Below are 15,938 nucleotides of genomic sequence, written 5' to 3'. Positions count from 1 at the left end.
AGAGGGAAGCTGAAAATCTAAACATCTTATCTGAAGCAGCCATTAATTTGTATGTGACTGCCAGTAGGTAACACTATTTGTCAACACACTTTTAAATTTATGAAATTTAAGATTGGGGTTTAAAATTTTATTTCTTTAAAAAAAAACAATAAACATGGAAGGAAATTTAAAGAAAAGTATCCAACTTCAGTGGAGTGAATGAGGAGGGAAAGGTTTGTGTTTCTGGTCATGTAAGGAAAAAAGAGCTGAAGAGTATAGATTTCAGCGTTCCAAAATAAAAAATGATGCCTGATCAGGATTGGAAGCTTCAGATCAAAAGGGCAATTTTAGAAAATTGTGGTGAGTGAATGAGGGCACTAGTTTATTGAAGAAATCAATTTGCTATCTTAACCAATGGCACCAGCGCCATCCCTATAATCTCTGAAAATAGACAGACACTTTGCGGTTCACCAATCCGTAGATTGCATCTGCTTCCTTACACCTGGCACGCTCACACCCTTTTCGAATAAGATAGTATCACAGGAGCTTTGTGGGTTTATGAAGCCACAAGTTTATTAGTTAGATAAAATCTCTAAGCGTTCAGGAGTTTTAAACTGTGTTGTCAAACTGTATTTCAGTTATAATGGCAATTTCCAAAGTAAATATGACACAGTAACTTTTAAATCTTGTCATTCTGTTTCCTTGAGTGTGTGATTTGTGATAATGTATGGCAGGGCTTCCTGTCTTTGTTTTCAAATTCAGCTGTACATAGAGAGTACCACTGAAATACTGAAACTTAGAATCTATGATTGATAAAACACTTCCGATTGCCCCAAATATTTTTTTTTGGATCAAGGCGGGCCAGAACTTTCAAAGGGAAAACAAACATGGCTTTATGATTATTTTTTAACTTAAATGTAACTGACATATGACATTATATTAGTTTCAGGTATACAACAGAATGATTCAATATTTCTGTATATTGTGAAATGATCACCACAGTAAGTCTAGTTAACATGCATCACCGTACATTGTTACCAGATTTTCTTGTGATGAAAACGTTTAAGATACACAGTTCTAACAAGTTTCAAATATACAGTACCATATTATTAACTATAGTCATCATGTTGTATATTACATCCCCATGACTTATTTATTTTATAGCTGGAAGTTTACACTTTCTAACTTTCTTCCCCCATTCCTCAATTCCCACCCCACTCCTGGCCTCTGGAAATCACTAATCTGTTTTTTGTATGTATGAGCTCAAATTTTTGTTGTTGGTGTTTATGTGAATGTGTGGGGTTTTTTTTTTTTTGTTTGTTTTTTGTTTTTTGTTTTCAGATTCTGCATATAAGTGAGATCGTATGATATTTATTTTTCTCTGACTTATCTCACTTAGGATAATACCCTCAAGTTTCATCCGTGTTGATGCAAATGGCAAGATTTCATTCTTGTTTATGGCTGAATAATACTTCATTAAATATATATACCACAGTTTCTTCATTCATCTATCAGTGAACACTTAGGTTGCTTCCATATCATGGCTATTGCAAATAATGCTACACATATTGTAAATAATGCTGTAAATAATGGGAAGCACATATCTTTTTGAGTTAGTGTTTTCATTTTCTTTGGATAAATACTCTGAAGCGTACTCGCTGGATCATGTGGTAGTTCTATTTTTTTAATTTTTTAAAGAAACCTCCATGCTGTTTCCATAATAGCTGTACCAGTGTCCATTCCCACAAACAGTGCACAAGGGTTTCCTAAAACCACAGTCTTGTCAACACTTGTTATTTCTTGTCTTTTTGATAATAGCCATTTAAGCAGGTGTGAGGTGGTAACTCATTGTGGTTTTGATTTGCATTTCTCTGATGATTAATGATGTTGAGCACCTTTTCATATACCTGTTGGCCATCTGTATGTCTTCTTTGGAAAAATGTAAATATGGCTTGAAAAATTTTTTTAACATTAATTCATTTTTGAAAGACAGAGAGATACAGACCATGAGTGGGTGAGGGGCAGAGAGAGAGGGCGACACAGAATCCAAAGCAGGCTCCAGGCTCTGAACTGTCAGCACAGAGACCAATGTGAGGCTCGAACTCAAGAGCCGTGAGATCATAACCTGAGCTGAAGTTGGATGCCTGACCCACTGAGCCACCCAGCTGCCCCAGGTCTTTAAATGTATAATGAATGCAGTAGTCAGAAGAGAAAATCACCTTGGGGGCAGGATGGGGTCCCCTTTAATATATTGTTCCATCTTCTCTAAATGATCAGAAAGGTCTAATACAATAAAAACTTATCAGAACTCAGTGTTCAAAGACCTAAATAAGCTTTTTTTAAATTTTTCTTCTCTTTTAGCATTTGACCGTAGGAATAGAAGTGAATCCTAAGGGACTAATGTGATACCCAGTAATGATTTTGGAAAAGAAAATTGCAGAGTGTTCATCTGGGTTATTTTATTTTCTATCAAATTTTATACACAGAATTGCTAAATAAGAATTAATTTTTACTAGGAGCTATAGGTATGGAGTTAGGAAAACTGAAGTTTTCCAATTAAACTGAGGCTTACTATGTTACCAAAATGTAAATATGAGTATTTAGCTGTGTTCCTAACATTACAAGAATAGTCTCTGTGAGAGAATAATATAATCCTATGCTATGTAAATATTTCAGTATAATAAATATGTATTATTTCAATATAATAATATGATGAGATACAGATCTTGTATATTGTTGGATACTCTCCAGAGGACTTCCACATTATCACTGCATCCTTGGGTAATCTCATGAGGTAAGAAGGACCAGTAGAATAAGCTTCATTTTGCAGTTTAGAATATTGGCAGGAGAGAAGAAAATGATGCAAGCCAGAATGCTATTAATTAATAACTGAACCGGGATTAAAGTCCCAAAGAGCAGAGTATATTCCATTATATTAAACTGAAGTATAACTTTATGGTGATGATAATATGAAACAGAATTAGTTTGTAGTTATTATAAACCTTAAAACATTGGTGCTATGTGGGAGCAAGATGTTTCACACAACAGACTTTTATTTTGCTTGGCTTTCATCACTGCCAGAGTAAGTGCTCAATGGAGGTTAGGCCTTATTATTACTGTTACAAAGATTTTGGAAAATTCCAAGACATACCACCCCAAGTAAAGTAAATTAGTGCTACTGAAAAAAAGATGATAATTCATGATATATTTATGGGAACTATTGTTATGTTAAGTTAGCATTGTTGCTATTTTAATCACCATTCAGAAAGCAGGGATTTCTTCCTAGAAATTATTTAGTATGAGTTGCTATTTTATTTTTTTTTTATTTTTTATTTATTTTTTATTTTTTTTTATTTTTTCAACGTTTATTTATTTTTGGGACAGAGAGAGACAGAGCATGAACGGGGGAGGGGCAGAGAGAGAGGGAGACACAGAATCGGAAACAGGCTCCAGGCTCTGAGCCATCAGCCCAGAGCCCAATGCGGGGCTCGAACTCACGGACCGCGAGATCATGACCTGGCTGAAGTCGGACGCTTAACCGACTGCGCCACCCAGGCGCCCCTGAATTGCTATTTTAATGGGGATAGAATATAACGACCCATGGTTTTATGCATTTGAGCAAAAACTGTCACTTCATATCCAATTGTCATCCTAAGGTATAAATCTGTTGACATCTTTCATATTGCAAAGTGACAGCATCAGTAGCAAACTCCAAGAATAAGAGTGGCCACTTTTGTGACTTAATTAATTGACCAATGGAGAGCATGCCAAATGTAGTGCAGTGAATCTTCCTACAAAGTAACGTTTCTTGTTGTATAGCTTGAACAACGAATTGAGTATGTGTCAGTGGGTGAACTCGGTGTACTGAGACGTTGATCTTTTTTCTTCCTTCTGTAAAGATATTGTCATGTAGTAGAGGGCACCCAAATCTCAAGCCAAACATACACAGATACATGAGAATTCTTGTCCTTGGGATAGGAAGATTCTAATGGTTGTTCAGTTATAGGGGAAGAGTGTTCAATGATCTTATTTTATTTTCTTCAACAAAATATGGTCTCCGACAAGAAATGAATTCCAGATTACACAAGGCGGTTTGGACTGGCCACGTGGTACAGTCAACTACCTAGAGGCATAGAGGGATGAGTTAAAGTCTTCCTCAAGAGTCTGTGCAGAGGAAACTACATGAGGAGGAACTGCTGCTCTGTTGCAGTTGGCCAGTACCGTGCTGCCTTCGCGTAACCCTGCAACCTATCTGCTCTCACTGCATTCTCAGAAAGTGGGGGAAGTGCAATGTCTGAGGGAGTACTTGAGAAAGGATAATGGCATGATCAGATGTACCCCATATAAATTATTCCTTGTGATGTGAAAATGCTGCTAAAGGGACCAGGAAGATTCTGAACTGAATAAGTCCAAGTGGAAACAATTCTAGAAAACATGGCAGTGTGACCCTAATCCACTTAACTTGGTCTGTCTTTAAGTTTCCACTTACTTAGAGTTCATCCTTTCAGAAGTCGAGCACCCCTGTCATTGAGTAGTGGTCAGATTAACTGGGCTGTCCTGCTTACTTGCTGGCTAAAGTCGTTTTTGTTACTTGTAATGTAAGCTCTTAGAAAGCTGCAAAGTACAGTGACAGACACTATCATATTCAATTGGACATGCTTTCTGCAGATTTGTTAAGGATTTACTCTACACATTTGTAGCATTTAGTTGCCATGGAGATGACCTCAGTGGTAAGAGGAACAGCCTTTAGGTTGGACCTCAGATTTTCCTTTCATTTCCATTTAATTTGATTTGACTGCAAAATGTCACTTCCATTGCATTGATTAAGCTTCATTGCTGCCACCAGCCGTGTTAGGAAGGTGAAAGGGCAGGCCAGCTGCTGTCATTTTGCACCCCTACCCTTTTCTGATATCAATACAGATAGGCTTTTGAGATGAGAAACTCCTTCACTACATTGATGCAGACACAATTTCCCTTGCTCACTTCATGAAATATAATAAAACTAGAATTATGTTCAAAAGTTATTCACTCAAAAGTACACTCTGTATAACCTCAAGTTTTCTCTTTTTCAGCTCCGTGCTTTGTAAGTTGTGATGTATAATGTATGAAAACTAAAAATTACTATCTTCTGTTTCCCTTAAAATTTTTTAAGATAAACTCTGCAGTTGTCTACTTCTTGAGATAGTTCTTGTATAGTTTAAGTGAGTCAGAAATAAATTACAAAATGAAATTATACAAATATGAAGTATTAATTTTTGCTTGAATGGGTTGGAAGTGCTATCCTTAAGTATTAAGGTAAGTTGGAAGCAAAATGATTAGACATTAGACATTCTAAATACTACATTAGACATTAGACATTAGACAAAGTTTTTCTTTGGTATCCTGTACTGCTTCTTTCTGCTGCTTTCTTTATTCTTTTCCCTGACTCTTACTGCCTTCAGTAACCCAGAACTCATCAATCTCTTCTTTCAGGTAAAAAAACACAATTTGAAAATTTAATTCAACACTAAGTTTTGAGAAATTAAACATGTTAACTCCTTAGGAGTGCAGCATTTATATTTCACCGGAGAAGAGGAAAAACATTATTTAACGCAAGAAACTTACTTAGGAGAACTCTGGTAATAAACTGGGGAGGACAATTTGACAGGAAGCCTTTCAGATGCTTTTCAAATCATGATACATAGATTTCAGCCTTGATGTGAATGCTTGGTTCTGCTGCATTTAGGAGGTTACCATGCTAGGTTTCTATAGACTATCATTTGTGAAAGAAGCCCTCAGTTGCTTGATGGAACATATACAAGAAACCTTTGAATTCATAGCTGGAAAACACAGAAGTCAGTGATTACTATAGATACACCAGCACTTTGGGGGCAAAGGACCTTGACTAGGTAGCTTTATTGACTAGGATTGGGATTAGGGGGAAAAGGAAGCAGTAATTGCTATTTAGATCTTGGTTTCCTGGTTTGTGGGGTTTGGGCCAGAATCAGGTATGCTGCCCTTTGGGTATTGCCTCCAGCATTCTATCCAATGTGTGTTTGATTAGTTCCTGTTATTTCTGTTGGAAGTCTATAAAGTGATATGCAGTGGGAGAGTACTGACAATTCTTTGGTCTCTGCTGTAGTAACTGTACTTAATTAGACCAGTTTCGCTATGTTGGAATATTCTAGATTCCAGTTAGCAATAGTGTGAAAGTCATAAACATGGCTGCCTTAAGTTGTTATCTGTAAATGATTTAGAGTAGTGTTTGTCAAAATGTAATGTGCATATGAGTCACCTGAATATCTTGTTAAAATGCAAGTTCTGATTCAGAAGGCCTGGGGTGGGGCCTGAAATTCTGTGTTTGTAACAAGTTGCCAGCCAGGGCTGATGTTGCTTATATACTTTGTAGAGTAGGGACCTAGGGCAGGTTCTCCGACTAAGTGCACATTAGAATCACCTGGGAAGATTAAAACATCTATGCCTGGGTCCCATCCTACCCCAGAGGTTAATATTTAATTGAGTGTGGCTGGGTATCAGGATTTTAAAAGCTGTCCAGGTGATTTTGATATTTAGCCAAGGGTGAACATACCGATTAGATAATGGACCTGTGAAGGTGGGGAAAATATGTGTTTTATTTTTACTACTAATTTGGAGGTTTTAGAGAAGACACTGAGACAAATTTGTAACTAAAAAATAATTTATCATTCCATTCATTAACTGCAATTATTAGTCTGCCAGTGAACATTTGCCAATACTATCTTCAGTGTTTTCTTCTTTTCAAAATACTTTAAGATAGGTTGGCAGATTTAGCAAATAAAAAGATATGCTGAGGCGCCATTCCATGCTGTTGAACCAGAACCTGCATTTTAACAAGATATTCAGGTGATTCATAAGCACAACATAAATACTGCATGGGATACGCTTAAAAAAATCAAATTTACTTGGGTGTCCTGTATTTTTTATCTTGCAGCTCTATTTAGGAAGTAATTAACACTTATTACAGAATAAGATGGAAAGTAGTATTCTGAGTTTAGAGAACACTTTTAATATCTCGCTTCTTGTTTCGCCTAATCTTCCTGTGTCTGCAGTGTCCACTGATCTTTAAGCCTAACGTAAAATAAAACCAGCTGATAGACCTTAAGATGTCATGCTGCCTATTAGGAACAAATAAGAACGTACTGTTCTGTGTATTTATGCAAGAATGGGAGACAGCTCTACCATTGTTAGCGTGCCCATCAGTTTACGTTAAAAAATTGTTTTACGTCTTTCTCCTAAATTTATTTAAAGAAGTGTCACAGATTTTAAAATCCTTTTATTTAAGGAATTCAGAAGCCCCCTTGTTATAACTAAAGTGTAACAGTTTGGTTGTGCTCATAAAACGGCAAATACCAGAATTCCCCTGAATGAGAATTATACAAAGGCTGATCTTACTATGAAAAAACAGCCCCACAGGCTGTAAAATATTATGTCTATATATCCAAAACAGAAATGCTAATCTTTTAAAAATTGCTTAGATAAATTAAAAATGTCAAAGTTCAGCATTCTTTTTTTTTAATTTTTTTAATGCTTATTTATTTTTGAGAGAGAGACTATGCAAGCCAGGGAGGAGCAGAGATAGAGAGAGCGAGAGAGAGGGAGGGAGACACGGAATCCGAAACAGGCTCTGGGCTCCGAGCTGTCAACACAGAACCCAACGTGGGGCTTGAACTCATGAACCATGAGATCATGACCTGAGCCAAAGTCGGACGCTTAATCGACTGAGCCACCCAGGCGTCCCCAAAGTTCAACATTGTTAAAAGCAACATTTAACCTGGCTCATGTCAATAGCAGTCTTATGAATCACAGATAGCAAAAAAACCAGTTTATAAAAGTTTAGTCACAAAAATTAATTTTTAGGTTAAGGTAAAAAACATATCATTGACATTATTAGATTTTTCTTTCAACTGTCTCCCCTTTTGGAGTCTTTGTAACACCTCTGGTACTCTATTAAGAAGACATTCATATGCTGGTATTGAATACAGTGATTTGCGCTTTAAAATGTAGTGTTGAGAACTCTATTTGGAATGTGTTGCTGCATATAAGATTGAGCTTTAATAGTGTTATATTTCAGTCTATAAATAACTTTTACTTCCTATCTGACATTAGAACAATGTATGGCATTTGGCAAAAAGTAAACTGCCAAATGATTTCTTAAGTGCCTAGTTAAGGGATGTCATTGTAAATTTTATCCTGGTGAGGAACACTGTAACAATATGTCTTAGCTTTACTAACCCCTGAAAGTAAATTATTTATTTTTGGCACTATGAGATCATAAATGTTAACCAACATTCTGAAAAGTTTGCAATTGTTGATTTTTAGTGAGTCAAGTTAATAAGTATATTATGTAGTGAAGCTATACTTGGGACCATCAGGAAGGTAAATTATAACCAAGGCCTCACACTTGGAAACGTGGTAAACAAGAGGGGGCGGGGTACAGAGGATGTTTATTTGTAGTCCCAGTGAGGCAGTGGGATGAACATACAGTGGCTTCAGAGTCAGATCTTACATGACCCAAATGGACCTCAGTTCCTTCATTTATAAAATGAGAGAAGAAATATTCCTTCATTGAGTCATGAAGATTAAGATAATGTTATGTAAAGTTCCTTGCATCATGCTAGTAGATATTCAGAAGAAAACATTAATTTCGACCTCAACCATCCTGATCCCCTAAATCTCTCCAAACCCATTTGGATGATTCTCCTTCATTGGGAGAGTTTCTAGAAATCTAAATATGGCACGTGGGAGGCTGTAAAGAGATAAACTGTTAACTGTTACTTGGCCAGACTTAAAAGCCAATGTGATTTTTTCAGGTGAAGTCTAGTTGAAGTCCATTGAGGAAAACAATTTTTATTTCTTTTTTTTTTTTTTTTTAATTTTTAAATGTTTATTTATTTTTGACAGAGAGAGAGAGACACACACACACGGAGTGCGAGCTGGGGAGGGGGAGGGAGGGGGAGAAACAGAATCTGAAGCAGGCTCCAGGGTCTGAGCCATCAGCACAGGGCCCACCGAGGACGTGGAACTCACAAACTGAAAGATCATGACCTGAGCCTCCCAACCAACTGAGGCACCCAGGTGCCCCAGGAAAATAATTTCTAATAAAGGACACCCACCTGGAAGTGAAAAGGCGGAGGAGCTGTTACCAGGACTGACTAGACACTTGATTCAATGCAAATTATTTAATTGTTCTTGGCTGAGGTTTCTTTACCTTTATAAAAGAAGTAACATTGCATTGTAATATATCTTGGTATCCCTCCAGCAACTCTCATTGTGATGCCTCTTGGGTCTGGTGCCTTGAGGTGCTAAGTTGGAGACTGGGAGTACCCTTGAGATCAACAGCTGTGAGGGAATAGGCCCCCGGGACCAGGCAGAGGGAGGAGCTATACTGACACGTAGTTACCATGCAGGCCTCAACGGAACCTTGGAGATCTTGGGTACTTCTTGGCCCTTCAGAGTTTTTTGTGAAGGAGGCAAGGATGCCCATCCTCCATCGCTCTAAACCCTTCATAGGTGTGTGAGACTCTGGCCATGGCATCTCTCTTCCTCCCGGGGGGCAGATCCTGAGGAAGAATCACTTAGGAATTAGCAGCAGCTAGACCATGTGGCAGCTGGAGTGAGTGCCTCCATCCTGGACCGGCATTTGACTCAGCCTCTACTGCAGAAGGTTGGTTTTCTAGCATTTTGGGGTCATGGCCTTATCCTCAGCAGAATATCAGTCTTTATTGGAGTGCTATCATTTTCAGAGATGTTTTGGGGGAAATGCTAAACTTTGGAATCTCCGGGTGTGTTTGTGGGTGTTATTTTGAACATAGGCTATGTGTGTGCATTTTCTGAAGTAAAATTAATCAAAATAATCTGATGTGAAGTCTTTGCTAAACTTTGCAAAAGTTTAAGTTTAGAAAGTTAAACTTTGCTAAGCTTTGCAGAAGGGTAGACTTATTTCTAAGAGGTCTCTCCTACAGATTTCTCCAAAAGCATCATGAAAAATGGCATTGGCTTTTAGAGTTTAGAGTTTGTAATTGTGACCAAAACAAAAAGTGCTCAAGTACAGTAAGAGGCATTAAAAAAAAAATTCAAGGGGCGCCTGGGTGGCGCAGTTGGTTAAGCGTCCGACTTCAGCCAGGTCACGATCTCGCGGTCCGTGAGATCGAGCCCCGCGTCAAGCTCTGGGCTGGTGGCTCAGAGCCTGGAGCCTGTTTCCGATTCTGTGTCTCCCTCTCTCTCTGCCCCTCCCCTGTTCATGCTCTGTCTCTCTCTGTCCCAAAAAAAAAAAAAAAAAAAAATTCAAGTAGGTAGTTTTACAAATCACTGAGAAAATCAGCCTACTTTGGAACTTAAAAAACAAAAAAATGATTTTGTTTAGATTCTGTTCCAGTTTTGAGTGGGGGAGTTCTTCTGTCTCCGTGCTGTTTATTCACCTCTAGTTGGTCATTTTTCAACTACGAGGATGGTATGTTTCACAGATGATGTGCTGTGGAGTAGCCCTCTGTGCTGGGGCCTTGTAGTGAAGGTATTTTGATGTTAGTTGAAACAGGGGGCTGAATGGATAAGACCCTCGAGAAGATAAAGCTAACTTTATCTACATCTAAAGAAGTTCAGTGTTGTTACATACCAATGCATTCTTGTAAGGGTCTTACTTGGTGGAAAAGATAGTGAACCTCTGTATCCCCTTTCTTGGCCTGAAAATGGGACGTCAGGCAGCATCTAATCATCTTTCTTGTTTTTTTTAAAAAAAGAGAGAAAGATTTCTATTTGTGTCAGATTTTAGATGTCTTAATATTTTTTCCTGTCTAATTTTGCAGAAAGTGATAATAGAGTTCCTGTCAAATTAGAGGCTGCAGACTTTTAACCTATGGTGTGAAAAAAAACACATTAGTTATTATTACCATAAACGTAATTCAAATAAATATTTAGTTGTAATACCATTATGTTGAAGGGCGCATTCCAAGCATATAATTTTGCTCATTATAAATATTAAAAATTCACAATGACAGTACATTGGAGAAGAAATGAGAAAAAAAATACAGAGGTTTTTGGAGTAAGTCTTTTGCTTCCAAAGATGGAGTTTCAGGGGCATCAGGGTAGCTCAGTCGGTTGAGCATTCGACCCTAGATTTCAGTTTAGGTCATGATCTCAAGAGCCGCCGTGAAGGGCTCTGGCTCACACGGCAGGCACAGAGCCTGCTTAGGAGTCTCTCCTGCCCCTCCTCTCTCTCTGCCCCTCCCTCACTCAAAACAAACAAAAAACAAAGCAAAAACACAACAACAAAGATGAGGTTTTAGTGTAAATTCCTAATTGGAACAATTGGAATGAAAGTGCCTCTCATAGGGGTGCCTGCGTGGCTCAGTCGGTTGAGCACTGGGAACTCTTGATTTTGGCTCAGGTCCTGATCTCACAGTTCTCCAGTTTGAGCCCCACTTCAGGTTCCATGCTGACAGTGCTGAGCCTGCTTGGGATTCTCTCTCTCTTCGTCTCTCTCTCTTTCTGTCTCTCTGCCCCTCCCCCACTCGTTCCCCCTTGCTCTCTGTCTCTCAAAAATAAATAAACCTTAAAGATTCCCGTAAAGAATTGTTCATCTCTGTTAACACAAAATTATTTTCTAAAATACCATAAAACCTGCCACATGTTTGTATCTGTGAGTCAGAGACCAAAGTCAATAGGGTCAAGGGTGGATCAAAGTGAGAAATGAAAGAAGCAAGTAGAAAACTCACTGTGGCCAGCCAGCCTCATAGAGAGAGCTATGAGCAAGTAATATTTCTGACCTTTGCTGAACCTGTTTAAGTCACCTGAGAATACTTGCTTGAGTATAATTGTTAAATGTGAAAATGATGCTGGATCAATCTTTAGAATTTTTCAGACCTTTATTAAGGTGATGACAATTTTGAGTGTCTCATCATTACATTTTCCAAATACCTGTAAATAGAGCACACATTTTCATAGTTTAAGTTTATGGATAAAATATCTAAGCAGGTGCATTTTCAGTGTGAAAGAGTATTTTCTCAGCCAGATTATTAGAACAAGAGAATGAATGAGAAAAGAAAGAACATACTCTAGAGAAGTCCTTTCTAACATTGCTTTTAGCAGTATTATCAAATTGGGTCACAGATAATTAGATTAATTTGACTACCCTATGGTTTTATTTGGAGATATGTAATGTGGCAACTCTCTTCGCTCATGGATATCTATAGGATATAAGAAAATGGAAATGCTAGGTCTTCAAAAATTAAACAGCTATTATGTCACGCTCAATCAGAGAGATGTAGACATTGATAGAGTATCAACACCTGAAGCCACTCTATTAAAGCATGCCTTGGTTCCTCAAGCAAAAGTCACAGAAAATTGCCTCATGTTTCACCCTCTAGACTTGCTACCACTTGGTGTCCTTTAATTGGCTATCATGTCCATTTACCAGAAATTGGCTCTGTTTTCCAGCTGCTGGATGTAGGTGATTTACTTGTGCGTGTGTGCTCAGGAGTACGCCTGCAAGAGTGTCGTTTCAAACATCATTTTTCTTAGAGAAATTACTAACCTGTGTGTATCTGAATATGTGTACTACAAAGGAATTATAAAACCTAGAACGTAAGAGGCTTTCAAAGGGTCCGAGTGGCCTTAAAGACAGTATTAGAGTAGAGGGGTCATGAAAGCCCCTGGGTGGGCCCAGGTCTATAAGGTATTATTAAGTACAATTTAAGGATCATATCAAAGGAATTTAAAAATAAATAGCACAATTCTTGGTATGTGCATTTTACCCAGTATAGGGAAGCTTATAAACCCACATCTTAATGCCCCTTTGAGTAGATTGCATTTAGGTTTAGAGCATAACCACTTAAGTATGCAGCTTTGTTCAACTTCTTAAGAAATCAGGGTTGTTATTGTTTTTGTTTGTTTTTTTGTTTCTGTTTATGTCCCATTGTAGTGGTTTTTTTTTTTTTCTTTTAGGAAAAAATTTCCAGCACTTAAGTTTGCTTTTCTGAACTCTAACAGACATTTATGGTTATCTAATTACCATAACCACGTATTTCCTGAAATGTTGTTCACGAGTAGTTTTAACCACAAATACAGATGCTCTAATTTCAGATTTTCTGAATTGGGTCCACTGCTATCATCAGGGGAAGGTTCACGTAAATGTAGAATAAATATTTTAAAAATATAAGAATGAGTACTTTAAATGTGAAAGAAGATAAATGTAACATTCTTCTGAAACAAGTCTAGTAAGGATTTTAAGTTTTTAAGACTTTCTATTTAATTACTTTGCATTGAAGCCAGCTGGTTTGGTAACTTTCATGACCTTATATTCCCTGAATGTTCTCATAAATCAAAGGAAGAATATGCTCAATTCTAACATTAGTCCTGGGGAAAATTCCATATTTGAAAACAAAAGAAAGAAAGGTAGAATCAAGGTTGCCTTGGGAATTTTGAGGGCCTTGGTAAGGTTAATTGGGAGGGCATAAATTCCTTTATCCTCAGATTTTTCTTTTCCTTTCTCTTTTCTCCCCCTAAGCTTTCCTGCCCTCTAACCCATCAATTTCTCTTGCAGCTTGAGCCTTCACACTTCAACATTGAACTTGGAGATATAAAAATATTCTAACAGGCAGGGGGATGGCCTTGATGATCTCTTAAAGTTCTTTTTAGTGTTCTATTTTAAATTCCAATGATTGAATAGAAGCTCAGGGGTGAAATGGCCCTCTGGAGGTCATCAGCTGTAGCTCCCTCCATGTAACAATGCCTCCTACTTTCTGGGAGTTGGCATTAACAGCCAGTCCCAAGGGACCTCTTTATTCTCTGAATTTCTTCAGCACTATGGACTGTCTTATTGACCAGTTGGTGAAGGAAGTGCACATCAGACTTGAGAATTTTTCGAGCTATACATTTTACCTTCTTCCTAACTTAGGTTTTAAATATATAAATCATTGCTTGAGTGAACCACTCTTTTGAAAGAGATCTATGTTAAAGATTTCAGGTGTTGTTTTGAGGTGGTGGGGAGTTTCTGGTGGATGAGAATTGAAGGAGGTCAGAATCCATTGAGATCAAGCAATTCAACAAATATTAATTGAGGACTTCCAAGTAAGGGGTTGTAAACTCTAATGCCTCAGAAGACAAGGATGGTAACATAAATCTTGAGTTAAACTCTATGTAAGGCAATAGGGATGGTGTGAGGCCTGAGGCATTTGGGACCTGGTGCGAGGATTCTTGCCTTAGCTGTTCTGCCCAAAGCATGCCCACAGTTTGCAAACCCTTAAGTCTCTTTGCATGGTGTCTGTTCCATCTTGTGGGAGATACTCAAGTGAACACTGAGGTACAACCATGATAAAAATGACTATTCTAGTGGTGGCTACCATTTACAAAGTGGCTACTAGGTCTCAGGGACCATGCCACTCTTTTTCAATCCTTACACTTATCCTATGAGATCGTCCTGTTCAACTCTGTTTCAAAGATGGGAAGGTGGAGCTCCAGAGAAGATCAGTTACTTGTGCATAGTTACTCCTTTAATAATTGTTGGAGGCCAGATTAAAATCGAAGTCATCCAACTTAGCAACTTCCAAAACCTGTGGTCTTAACCATTATTCAGGTATATCTCAGGCTATCTTCTGTGAGATGTTAATGATATCTGTTTTTTTTTTTTTTTTTTAAACAGTTGATGATTCTGTGATCAAATAATGGAAAACAAAATTTGGGTTCCAGAAACTTAAATCCTACACAGTACTTACCATGGGACTTTTTCCAGATCCTTTAATTTTACTGTGTTGTGAATCCCCCAAAGTAGTATATATATTTCGCAGTATTTCCCAAGCTCATGTGAATTGTACACATTGTCTCAAGTCCTGGTGTCCTAAGGAACCAAATTTGAGAAACTCTTATCTGTTAATACCTAGCTCTCTCACTGAGATGGGGTTGTCGTTAAAGACCAAAGTATTTTGGGTGCACACAAGATAGATGTTAATCAGAGAATGCATCAAAGGGAAGGTAACATATGTCATTGGGTCTTAAAAGTGGATAATGTTTTCACAAATTATATTTACATGGATAATATTGGGCATTAGAGAGCATTCCAGGAGAAATGATTTTAGTCAGGCAATATTGCAGACATACACACAGAGACTGGAATGTGCCAAGGTGAATTTGGGAAATGTTGAAGAAAAATAGGAGACAACCATCGTTTGATTTTTATTATGAATTAACTGTTCATTGTATTTTAGAAGATTGGTTTTATTTTTTTCGAATATTAGAAAAGTACACTTGAACATTTCAAGTCAGATGACACATGAGTCATCATCTCTCATACTATTAAAATTACTCATCGAGCAAATATTTACTGACTGCTTATTATATTCCAATTCTGTTTTGGGTGCTGAGGCTACACTGTAAATAAGGTATACAAGCTTCCTGTTCTCAGACAACTTGCAGACAAAAGCAACACGAGACCATGTCAACTAGTGATAAGTATTATGCAGAGAGATAAAACGTGGTGAAGAGTGCCTTAATGGCCATTTTAGAATAGCAAGAAGGAACCAGACATTTGAAGATCATGGGGATAACATATTAGGCAGAGAGAACAGCTGGTGCAATATCCCTAAGGGAGAAACCAATTGAGGTTATTGAGGAATAGAGAAAAGGCTAATGTGGTTGGAGCATGGGCAAAGAGGAAAATGGTAAGAAGAGTTTATAGGGATTGACAAGAACCAGACCACAGAGTAAGGAGTTAGGAATTTTTTGAAGTGTGATGGTAAACTATAAGAGATGTGTAAGAAGTGTGTGTGTAAGAAGATGTGACCATGTGTGTGTGTGTGTTTTGCACACATGGGCACATAATCTCTGGCTGCTTTGTGGAGAATAAATTTCAAGGAGAAAGCGGAGAAGCAGGGGCACCAGTTAGGAAACCATTGCAATGGTCTAGGTAGGAAGGAATAGTTTAGACTAGGGTTGGTAGTTAAGATGGAGAG

At 37.8% G+C, this 15,938-nt stretch overlaps 1 protein-coding gene across 7 annotated transcripts in view; it reads left to right on the top strand.

Moving 5' to 3' along the window:
* The window catches only part of SOX5 (SRY-box transcription factor 5), a 1,013,293-nt gene that overhangs the window by 94,645 nt on the left and 902,710 nt on the right, over positions 1 to 15,938 (top strand). The gene's annotated exons all lie outside the window — the stretch shown is intronic.

Source organism: Leopardus geoffroyi, chromosome B4 (assembly GCF_018350155.1).
Source record: "Leopardus geoffroyi isolate Oge1 chromosome B4, O.geoffroyi_Oge1_pat1.0, whole genome shotgun sequence".
Classification (NCBI taxonomy): Eukaryota; Metazoa; Chordata; class Mammalia; order Carnivora; family Felidae; genus Leopardus; species Leopardus geoffroyi.
Note: the sequence above shows the minus strand (reverse complement) of the source record. Positions and strands in the feature narration are given on the sequence as shown.